Below are 11362 nucleotides of genomic sequence, written 5' to 3' on the forward strand. Positions count from 1 at the left end.
TTCTCCCTGTTTTCTCCTCCGTGTGTGCTGAGGACGCTCCGTGGCGTCTGCCTCCGAGCTGCCCCTGATCATAGGGGGTCCAGCAGCCTCCAGCCTGGCACCGTGGAGCCCAGGCTGCTGTGGAGGGGGAGGTGGGGTACTGTGTCGGGGGGAAGCCCAGGGTCCCCCACTCTGCCACACAAACACACCAAACCTCAACTACCTTTGGTATTTTGAGGTGACCTTTGGGGCCGCCAGTGAGTCTTCCCACATCCCCATTCTGACTGCACATCTCAGCATTTGATGTGAGATGCCTCGCCCTTTCTTCAGGATGGTCTTCCCTGCCCTCTGCACCCCCCCAACCCCCCCCACTTTGGAGATGAGGAAGAATAGGGGAGCCGGTAGGGGGCCCATTCTTTAAGCATCTCGACTTCTCTGCAGGAGCATCCTGATGGGCGTGAACACCCAAACAGCTCCTCTGAGCCAGAAGACGCTGGCAGAAAGCAAGGAGGGGGTCCCCCTGCCTGACCTTCCCCACCCCCCACCACCACATTCATGGCCACGTCCACCCTTGACCTTCTCAATCACTGAGCATGTCCTGTTCTGCTCTGGTACTGCGACACTTGACAGGAGGCAGAAACAAAATCGCAGCCCATGGACTACAAAAGAAAGGTAAAAACACCATTGACCCTGGCTGGTGTAGCTCAATGGATTGAGCACAGGCCTGTGAAGCAAAGGGTTGCAGGTTCGATTCCCAGTCAGGGCACATGCCTGGGGTGTGGGCCAGGTCCCCAGTAGGGGGCATGTGAGAGGCAACCACACATTGATGTTTCTTTCCCTCTCTTTCTTCCTTCCCTTCCCTTCTCTCTAAAAATAAATAAATATATAAATAAATACATATAATTTTTTTTAAAAAAACACCATTGGGGGCGATAGCAGTTGCTGAACGTGCTCCATCCATCAGGGGACCAGTGAGTCTCCAATGCACTCTCGGAGTCCTCACGGTATGTTTCAGCCCTGCACAGGGACCCGGCTGTAATTCACTTTCTCTAATGACTTCCTGCGGCCTGCACACACAGAAGGGGACTGTGCCTTTGTTGCATGGTCTCAGCACTGACTGAAGCCTTTCTGCCAACGGCCAGAGGCCCATGTTTCTTTCTGATTTACTTCAATAGTTGCACCCAATAGTAAGTGACCAACTTCCACCTTCATAGAATAAACAGTGGGCTTGGAAAAATGCACACTTTTTTTTTTAATTTCAGCTGGTGGCCTTTACGATATATCTTTGCAGGAAAAAAAAAACTTGGGGATACAAACTAATCCAGTTTATGTGTTAGAAAGGGATTGTGGCCTCTGAAATCAAATCTGCAGTGGACGGAAGAAGGTTCCCTCTGGATCATGACAAGTTGCCTTCTGTGCCACCTCTCCTCCATCCACGCCTCTCGCTGAAGGGGCGTGCCTGGAATATCTTTTAAAACAGAGTATCATTGAGTCCCTGCTGAGTAGCTCAGGTGGTTAGAGCATTGTCTTGAAATGCCAAAGTTGTGGGTTCAATCCCTGGTCAGGGCACATATAAGAAGCAACCAAGGAATGCATAAATATGTGGAAGAACAAATCAACATTTTTTTTCTCTCCCTAAATATCAGTAAATATTTTTTTTTACAAAGCAGGGCATCATTTATTTTATAATTATATATCATAGTGAATCTTCCTAGGGAGACATCCAAGTAAATGGATATTGAAACATTCATAACTGAGGTGGAAAATTAGCAAGAAGCAGAGTGTCAGGGTCCCAAAGGTAGGGAGGCGACATGGAGGATGAGCCTGAGAAAGAGTGTCTGGAATATTAGGGACAAGCATCGCATAAGCTGGCTGTTCTAAGATGTCATCAGAAGGGCACATTCTAATTACATTTTTTATTACTTTAGAGAGAGATTGAGAAGTATCAATTCATTGTTCTACCTATTGATGCGTTCATTGGTTGATTCTTGTATGTGCCCTGATTGGGGATCGAACCTGCAACCTTGGCATATTGGGACAACACTCTGAGCTGCCCGGCCAGGGCAGAAGTGCATGTTGTATATCAGGCTAGTCAAAGGGTTGTTGTGAGGAATGGTCTCGTGTCATCAAGGGCTTCATGAGCCAGACTTGTCTGCAAGATTCGATTTACGTAAAACAATCAGTCAGCCTTCACACCCAATACATATACATTGCATATATGGACTATGCACGCGTGTGGTATATATTGCTTATATCTATGCATTCTAAGATAGTTCCATAGATGTTATATAATTTTCTCTTGTGGATCTGTAGGAATACCTATCACTTCAGATGGTCTAAAGATCTCCTTTGCTTCTTTCAAAAGAAAATCTCCTGCACAGATGAGCTTATAGGACGAGCCACGCTTTCTCTCCTTCGTGTCTTCATTCACCGTGGCCCCTCCCTGCTAAATCTTGAGATACACAGTTTATTTTTTATTTTTTTAAAGATTTTATTTATTTTTTATTTTTAGAGAGGGAAGGGAGGGAGATAGAGAGAGAGAAACATCAATGTGCGGTTGCTGGGGGTTATAGCCTGCAACCCAGGCATGTACCCTGGCTGGGAATCGAACCTGCGACTCTTTGGTTCGAAGTCCGCGCTCAATCCACTGAGCTATGCCAGCCAGGGGAGATACACAGTTTATACCTCAGCTTTTCCTTAAACCTGCTGCAAGGAGAGAGAAAAGGGCGGGGCGGGGGGGGGCGGGGGGGGAGGTGGCAGCGGTGGGGGGAGAAGACCTGAGAGCCCGTGGCTTCTGAAAATTCCGAAAAGCGAATGTTGGTCATGCATGTAAATCAGCTTTTTACGTGTACTTTTTAGTCCACTCATGAAAGAAGGGAGTAAAAACCTCAGAGAGCCTCGTGCACATACTATAATTAGCAGTAAATGGCTCCCCCGGAAATCCCCTCTGTGCTACTGACCTGCATCCATAAAATGCATCCTGGCGTTTTGTTTTGTTTTCTTCCCTAACACTGAAAATTAAAGGGAGGCGCTAGCCAAGTCCACATTCTCCTGGCTGGTGGGGCCTCGTAGCTCACGACAAAAGAAAGGCTTTGCCTTATCAAAGAGCCATCCGCACCGCGGTCTCGTGTGAGCAGATGTTTTCAGATTAAACTATTGGCTCCTTAAATAGCCAAGTATAGCCAAATGATTTGTTGTTTTTAATTAAATCCGATAACCGTTACTGCCACTTTCGCACTAATCTTGGAGACCGCGGTGGTTTTGGAGCGGATGAATCTAGCTTCAATAGCAGCACCCTGCAAAGTCCCTTTTTTTATTATTAAATTTAAATTAGTTGGAGAGTTTCAATAGGTCATCGTGGAAAAGAAGAGTGAGTGAATATTATGGGATCAATCAATCTGTTCCTGTCCGCGGAAGAAGGCAAGCTTATATGAGCTGCGAGGCCGCCTCTGAGAGGTAAGTCTCCTGAAAGCGCTTCGGGAAATAACTCGTGAGTGAGACACTGAGATTACAAAGGAAACATTTGTAGTTTATATTCGAGGCTTCTATTCCAGTTGCGCTCTTTCTGCTTCTTGCTCTGACCTCACAGCTCTTCTAAGTCACCGACATTATCAACATAATACACCACCACTTCTGTGCAAAGTCAACCCAGTTGGAGGGCAAAAAGAGGAAAAAAAAGATGACTAAAAGTATTTGAAGTGTGTTTTTAAACCTGGTCTACCACCGACATAGAGTTCATTTCCATAATAAAGCAAAGCTTTAAATTGCGTGTCTTTCCTGAAAATGGGAATGGAGAATACAGTGAGCCATCATGTTAATGAATAGTCCCTTCAGCCCTGGCCGGGTGGCTCAGCTGGTTGGAGCATCATACCATGCACCAAAAGGTTGAGGGTTCGATTCCCAGTCAGAGCACATATGGGAGCTCATTGATGTTTCTTTCTCACACTGATTTTTCCTCTCTCTTTCTCTTTCTCTCTCTCTCATATCAATAAGCGTGTCCTTGGGTGAGGATTAAAAAAAGAAAAAGAAGAAGAGGAGGAAGAAGCATCTGGACTAAGACCAATCTGTCTGACCTTTCTGGATCACGGCATTTCAAACCAATAGGATTTGACTGCCTCACACAAAAGCGAAAGCTGCGCCATTGAGATTCCTCAGGGAATTAAAACTCTAAAAGACAAACACTGAACACTCATGTTATTGAATCACTACACTGTATTAATCTGCAGGCCAATTTGACAGAGAATTCTCAATCTCTATGAAACTCTACACATTTGTCAATAAAGGACATTCCCCAAGAAATTCCTCGGACTAAACACATATATCTTGGCCGATGATGCCGTCATATATCAAATAAAAAATTAAGGAGGTGCTCTTCTTCCTGCAAGGATGATAAAAGTTCCACCTTGGATGACACATCTCAGGGGTAAGAGTCCCAACGGGCAGCTCTTCCGTGACAAAGCCCCATCAGAGGACAGACCCCCGCACGGCTGCTTCACACAGTGCAAACACTGCGCTGTTCGGGCACGGAGCAGGTCGAGTCTAATTTATTTTTACAGAGAGGAATTGTTTGTGGGAAAGTCACAGGTTTTCGGGGAACTGGAATGATGACGCACGCGGGTTATACATTTAGAATGCCGAGGAACATTCCTCAGGAGCCTCTGACAAATGGCCGTGTCATCCGGCCCGCAAAGCCTCCGGCTGCCGGCCTGGACTCTTCCAGGGCTCCCGGAGCCAGCCAGGCGCCCACCCGCCCATGGCAAACGCTGGCAGAGGGTGTCGTGCTATTAGAAATAAATGTCATTCCAACATCTCCGTGTTGGAACCCACCAAATACGCCGTGTGAAATTTGATTTGTTTCCTGCATCAACGTTAGAACTCCCTTTATGACTCAGATGGCTGAGAGACGCAGGGGTGAGGGAGCCCACGACCAGCCGGGTGTGCATTCTGCTTCCTGTTGTTTCAAAGCCCAGGCTCTGTTCTCTATCTTGGTTGCTGCCTGGCTCTGTCCTCCTCTCCCTGTGTGATAGCCAAACCATCTAGGGCTTCCTTTCCTCTGTTTTCCACGCCCACAGCACCCCACAAATCCTGGGACCCACCCGCCTCCGGGCCTGCTGGTCAGCGCCGCAGCCTTGCTTAGCACCCCAGGGGTTTGTTGATTGACTCTTAGAATTACGCACAGAGCTTGCTTGTGTCTTAGACCGCTTCTGGACCAAACACAAATCTGGAAGAAGAGAGCTGTCTTTATAAGATTTCCCAGTAAAAGCAGAAACGTGGGCTTGGCGTAAGTGACTGAAGTGTGAGTTCATTTTAGGAACATTAGCTGCTTTCTTCTTTCAGTAAACAAGACACTTCTGTGGGAAAGATAAAATAGGGCCAGACAGACGATAAAAATTACCTCTTTATGGGAAGTCTAGGGAAAGAATTTGAATGAAAAGGGAAGCAGCGCTGGGGTTCAGCCCCTTGGATCGGTGTATCCCCCAGAAAGAATTCTACAGCTAGTGGGGCGACGCTCCTACACCCTCTGAATTCCAGGGCGTATCCAACCTCGCACCCTGCACTTGGCGGTGCGGGCACTGCGGGCGGTGCGGGTGGTGCGGCCGCCGCTAGGTGGCAGTGTTGCCCACGGTGGGTTTTGCCTTGTGATGCGCAGGGACAAAAATCCAAATTACACCCCTGCCCCATCCCACCCCTGCACCGTGTCCTGTGCTCCACTTGAAAGAGGTCACAATGCCTTTTTGCCTTCCAGCCCTGTGGCACCTGTCAGAAGCCTTAGCAGAGCCAGCGCCCTCTGCCACCTTGCCCCAAGCCTGGGGTGTGTTGGGAGGGTGGGTAGGGCCAACCCCCAGCTGTATCACATGGATACCTTTTCAGATGGGTTTGTTGCTATGAACTATTACCCGTATTTTGCCAGGTATGATGCGCACATTTTTAGCCCAACTTTTTGAGGGAAAAATAAGGATGCAGATGATACATGGGTGGTACTAATTCCATATCTATATACATATTTTTTAATCTTCATTTGTGGAATTATGCATTAGAAGTGTAACTCTACAAAGCAATAACGACATCCGTATGCAAAATAATACCCTGGAGTATGATCATCCGCTTTGTTTCTAAATGTAAATAAATAAAAACAAATGGGTTAACAAGTTAAAAGGAAAGATTTTGTTTTCCTTGACAGTTTGGGCCAAAAATGTGGGTGCGCATTATAAACAGGGACCACGTTGCCCTGGTAATCCGCTTCCAGGTCAGTGTGAGCGCCTCAGTAGCTGCTCAAATGCTGGCTCTTCCCGCGAGGTGTGCCAGCGGGTGAGAATCACCGGAAGGAGGGCAGGTGAGGGGCGCCCCCTAAAGACGGGGCTCTGGTTGGGTTCTGGGGTTCGACCACCGGCAAGGCCAGCCCCAGGGGCGCAGGGCCCATGTTCACGCCCTTGGCCTTGTGCTGTGCTGAGGTTTGGGCGCATCCGGTCTGTGCCCACGTGCCCCCACCAGCACAGTTGCCCTTTCGGACCCGGACACAGGAGGGCTCGGTGAGGGGCTTCCTGAGCAGCCCCCGGAACCTGAACATGAAGAAGGCAGCACAGCTTTCTGCGGAGCCTAGAGACGGAAAAGCCATTCGCCACCCGCCTCCCCCGCAGTCTCAGCCGGCCACGAAGGGCACCATTTTAAGAACTAAAATTTCCCAGAGCCCCAGACACGCTGAGAACTTCCAAAGGAAGCCTCTTTTGTCCTTCGAAGGTTTGGCCAATATTTAACTTTCTCCCTGACTGAGCCTATTTCTTGCATCAGTATTTCGAAGTTTCCCAAGAAAGCTATGCTCATGAGGCAAACATTTTTGATGTGCAAGGATGTGGGCTGGCAGTGCCTGGGGCAAGGAAAGCCCCTGAGAAATTATTGCGGATCAGTTGGAGCCCTGAAGAGGTGCCCGAATATTACAGTGACGAAGATGACAAAATGTTTGGCCAGCTGCAGTGCCCCCATGACACAGCTAAAATGCCGGCCAGTTGATATATACATATATGTATGTGTGTATACATACATACACACGTGCACATACATATGCATATACATGTGTATACATGTGTGTGCACACATATCTATATTCTTCTAGCAACAGGTAAAAATGATGGATTGGGGGGAAATGCAAATTAAACAGAAATTTTAGGGTCAAGAGTGTCCTCTCTTTCTGTTTAAATTTTTTTTAATTTATTGACTTTAGAAAGAGAAGGGGAGAAAGAGAGAAAGAAACGTTAATCTGTTGTTCTACTTGTTGATGCATTCATTGATTGATTCTCGTATGTGCCTACACTGGGGATCGAACCCACATACCTTGGTGTGTCAGGATGACACTCTAACCACTGAGCTGTTTGGCCAGGGACAGCCCTTTCTTAACAAAGTGTATGTTGTATGTAAGGCTTTGGATCCGGCTCTTGGTCCCACAAACCATTGTCGGCATCTCTGCAGGTCGTTAACTTTTCTTTGAACACAGATCAAAAATGGACACATCATATCCGTCTGATAGATTTAATACCTTTAACTATTTCCCTTTAATTAATGGTTCCGATGTGGGTGATTTTTCATTAATGATCCTAAAACCAATATCCCTGTAAGCTTTTATGCGCAGGATTTTTGCAGGAGAAAAGCTTACACGTGAAATATGACTTTAAAAGGCTGGCATTTGTATCATTCTTGATCCATTTTGCCAAATCGCTCTCCAGAAATCCAACCTTTCATGACATATAGTCTTTGGAGCAGGATACAAAGCTACTGTTTTATCTTTCTTACAGCCCTCGCCAGGACTTGCTATTATCTCAAATTTTCCCTGTCTTTGACAACAGGCAAGATGCTTTTTCATTTGAATTTTTGTATTTGAGAGGTAGAAAATTCTTTATCTTGACGAGACTATATTTCACCCTTTGTGCATCTTGCTCACATTCTGTTCATCACCCTGTCTCTGCTCATGCATTCTCCCTTTGTTTTTATTTTTATGTTTTATTTTTTAAGACATTCTCACCCCAGGATATCTTTGTTTATCTGAGAGGGAGGGAGGGAGAGAGAGAGAGAGAGAGAGAGAGAGAAATGTGAGAGAGAGATATCAACCGGTTGCCTCCCATACATGCCCCGACTGGGGATCGAACCTGCAACCTTTTGGTGCACGGGACGACACACCGATGAGCCACCTGGCCAGGGCTCCCTCTCCCTCTTAAAGGCCCAGTCACCCCTGAGCAAATAGAAGTTGAGGTTCATTCCCACTGGACTCTTTTCCCTATGACAATATTTCTGAATCAGATCTGCCCTGACCCTCTTCACAGTGACCAGCCTCATTTCTCTTGGATGCTCGGACTTGGTTGTGTCTGGCCGTGCCCACCATAACCCGACGCACTGACCTCCGGCTGACAGGCCAGGGGCCCGGCCCCGAGCTGGGCTGCCTGGGGCCAGCTGTAGTGAGTTGGTATTCGACTTCATGCGGGAAAGATTTCAGTGACCATGAGGGTCCATTTATTGAAGCTGAGGACAGTGAAACAGGGAGGGGCTTAGCGCAGAAGCCGCATCAGGGGAGCCCAGGCGGGGCTTCGCTCACTGGGATGTCAGAGAAGAGGGGGCCTTGGGGACAGGCTCAGGGGTCAGCTTGGGACGAGCTGCCACTGCCCACTGCCTAGAGTGTAGGAGACGCGAGCCTGTGAGGAAAGAAGTGGGGGCAGGAGAGAGGGTCACAGGGCGACACTGTGCTCAGACCCCAGAGGATGTGGGGGGGGGGGCCCAACCCCGCCCAACCCCGCCCAGCATGACCACAGCAGGGGCTCTGGGGCAGGGTGGCCTCCAGCCCGCCCCCTGCTGAGTTCAGAGCCTTCCGTGCCACCCGGCTGTGAGAACTGCAGTCTGCAGGACAGAGGAGGACGGTGCTCAGCCTGGGCACCAGCCAGGTCACAGGCGTCCCCTCCGCCCCGGCGTCCAGCCCTGGGCGCGTTCCAGCCTCCTCGGCAGCCCCCAGCAACTGGGGCAGAGAGGACGGGCAGGCCTGAGACACAGGGGACGCTCGCACATGGTACAGGAAGCTCAGGTCCAGAAACGCAGACCCCAGAGGTCAGAGGGCAGCGTTACGTGAGATTTGACTCCCACCATCTGTCCTTAACAGGCATGCAGAGAATATTCCTACACAGAGTCTCCCTGGCTGCCCCCAGGACTGCGAGTGAGTCCAATCTGTCATCTTTACTGAGCCACGTCGGCATGTGGTGAAGGGGAAAACCCACAGGGTTCAGGGGGGCCTCGGTGAAGGGTCACGTCCTCCTTCCCCTCCCCCAGCCACACCCCACTGGGGCGACACTGGCCGCAGACTCTGGCTTCAAGGGGATTTCCTTTTATGTCACTTCACTGTAAGTCCCGGGAGATTCCTGCCGTGCCAGCTTGGGATTCAGCCACTCCCAGTGTATTACCCCGTCTTTCCCTTTCACTCCTATTTCATTTATATGTTTCCTAACTCCCAGAGCACATTCGAGCTCTCGGAGGCCCCTTTGTCATAGCGGTCACTGCCACTGTGAAGTTGTATCTTCCTGTGTTATGTGTATACACACACTACATGTCTGTGTGTGTAATATATGGATCATCACAATGTGTGATAGCATATGCAATAATGTATAATTTGTTTATTAACTTATAATTCTTGACTTACAATAGCTCAACTTACAATAGTCTGAGTTACAAGGCTTGGTGTTAGGATAGTTTGACTTTACAACGGTGCAAAAGCGAGATGCAAGAAAGCTAGAAGCAACTTTACGATGAATTTTGAATGTTGATCTTCTTCCAGGCTGGTGGGTGATATTGGGTAAGATACAGTCTTGCGAGTGACGCTGGGCAGGGCAGTGAGCTGTGGCCATCAGCTGCACCCTGGGAGCGCAAACAACCGATACGCCACAGAGAACGGCTTCGCCCAAGTTTTGGGATTCTGTGTGTGTTTCCCATCCCACCACGTCCACAAAATGCCCGTCTGTCTCCTGCTTCTGGCGAGAAGAGGAGGAAGGTGGCTATGACTCCAGAGCAAACTCAAGGTCACACCCCACCTGTGAGCTCAGGTAAGTCTTCTGAGCACAGGTCGAGCTGCGGTGTTCAGTGGGGTTGGTGCATTGAATGCAGTTTCGACTTACGCTGGGGTTATTGGGACATGACAACGTCGTCACTCCAGGAACATCTGCAATAATATTAAATGTGCACACGTTCCATGCATGTGATAAACACAATATTTATGCAGTAACATGCACACAGGCAGTCCGTGTTGGCATTCAGTGAAGTTCCCCCTGCTCTCTGGACTCTCCCTCCTCTGGAAGTGCGAGTAGTTCCCCTCACACGTCAGCTTTTCCTTTGACGGGAGGCCAGTGGGGTGTAGCACCAGGGTGGGGCAGAGGACAGAACCCGCCTGCAGCCAGGCCACCCAAAGGTGCTGGGTCCGGCAGGCTGTTGGAGCCACATACCTTATTGCTTATGAGCAAAGGGTCTAAAATGAGGGCTTGCTGCCACTGACCCCCTTCAGCTGCCACCCGGCCTTTGCACTGAGAGACCCACGCCTGCTTCCCAGGTCCTCTAGGGGACAGCCCCCACTGGCCCTCAGATATTCGGGCTATAGTTTTTTACCTCTCCCTGCTCCATCGGGCCTCACCCATCTCTCAAGGTGGCCTCCAAATTCCTGGCCCACGCTGGCCCCTTGCCTATGTCCCCAAATCCATGGAGTTCCTTGGTTTCTCAAAAGTCTCTCTTGTGGCCCAGGCCAGGTGGCTCAGTGGGTTGGAGTGTCATCCCATGGACCGAAACTTTGCGGGTTCAGTTGCTGGTCAGGGCACATGCCTGAGTTGCAGGTTCAATCCCTGGTCGGGGCGCATCTGGGAGGCAACTGATCAATGGTTGTCTCTCACATTGGTGTTTCTCCTTCTCTCTCTCTCCCTCCCTCCCTCCTCCCCACCCCTCCCCACCCCTCCCCACCCCTCCCTACCCCACCCCACCCCACCCCTGCCTCCCTGCCTCCTCCTCTCTTTAAAAAAATCAACAAGCATGTCCTTGGGTGCGGATTGAAAAAACAAAAGTGTTCCTTTCTGAACCAAAGTGAATGTCAGCAACTGGAAAACAAAAGCTGATTTGGCAACGCAGGCTAGGTGGGTCAGAGTTCATCTTGATAAATTTCAAAGGAAAGGAACAGCCTTGACTTGAATTGTCCGTGCACAGTTTTTCAAGCGGGAGAGGAGGGTGCTTCATAATCCGGTCCTTTCCCTTTGATCCGGCCCTGGGGCTGAAGGATGCAGCGTGCCCTGGCCAAACTCTGTCAGTTTAAAGGTCTGCTCTGGGAAACGAGGTCGTGGCGGAGAAAGAGAAGCAGGGAGTGGGGGTAAAGGAAGTT

This window comes from Phyllostomus discolor, chromosome 12, assembly GCF_004126475.2.
Source record: "Phyllostomus discolor isolate MPI-MPIP mPhyDis1 chromosome 12, mPhyDis1.pri.v3, whole genome shotgun sequence".
Classification (NCBI taxonomy): domain Eukaryota; kingdom Metazoa; phylum Chordata; class Mammalia; order Chiroptera; family Phyllostomidae; genus Phyllostomus; species Phyllostomus discolor.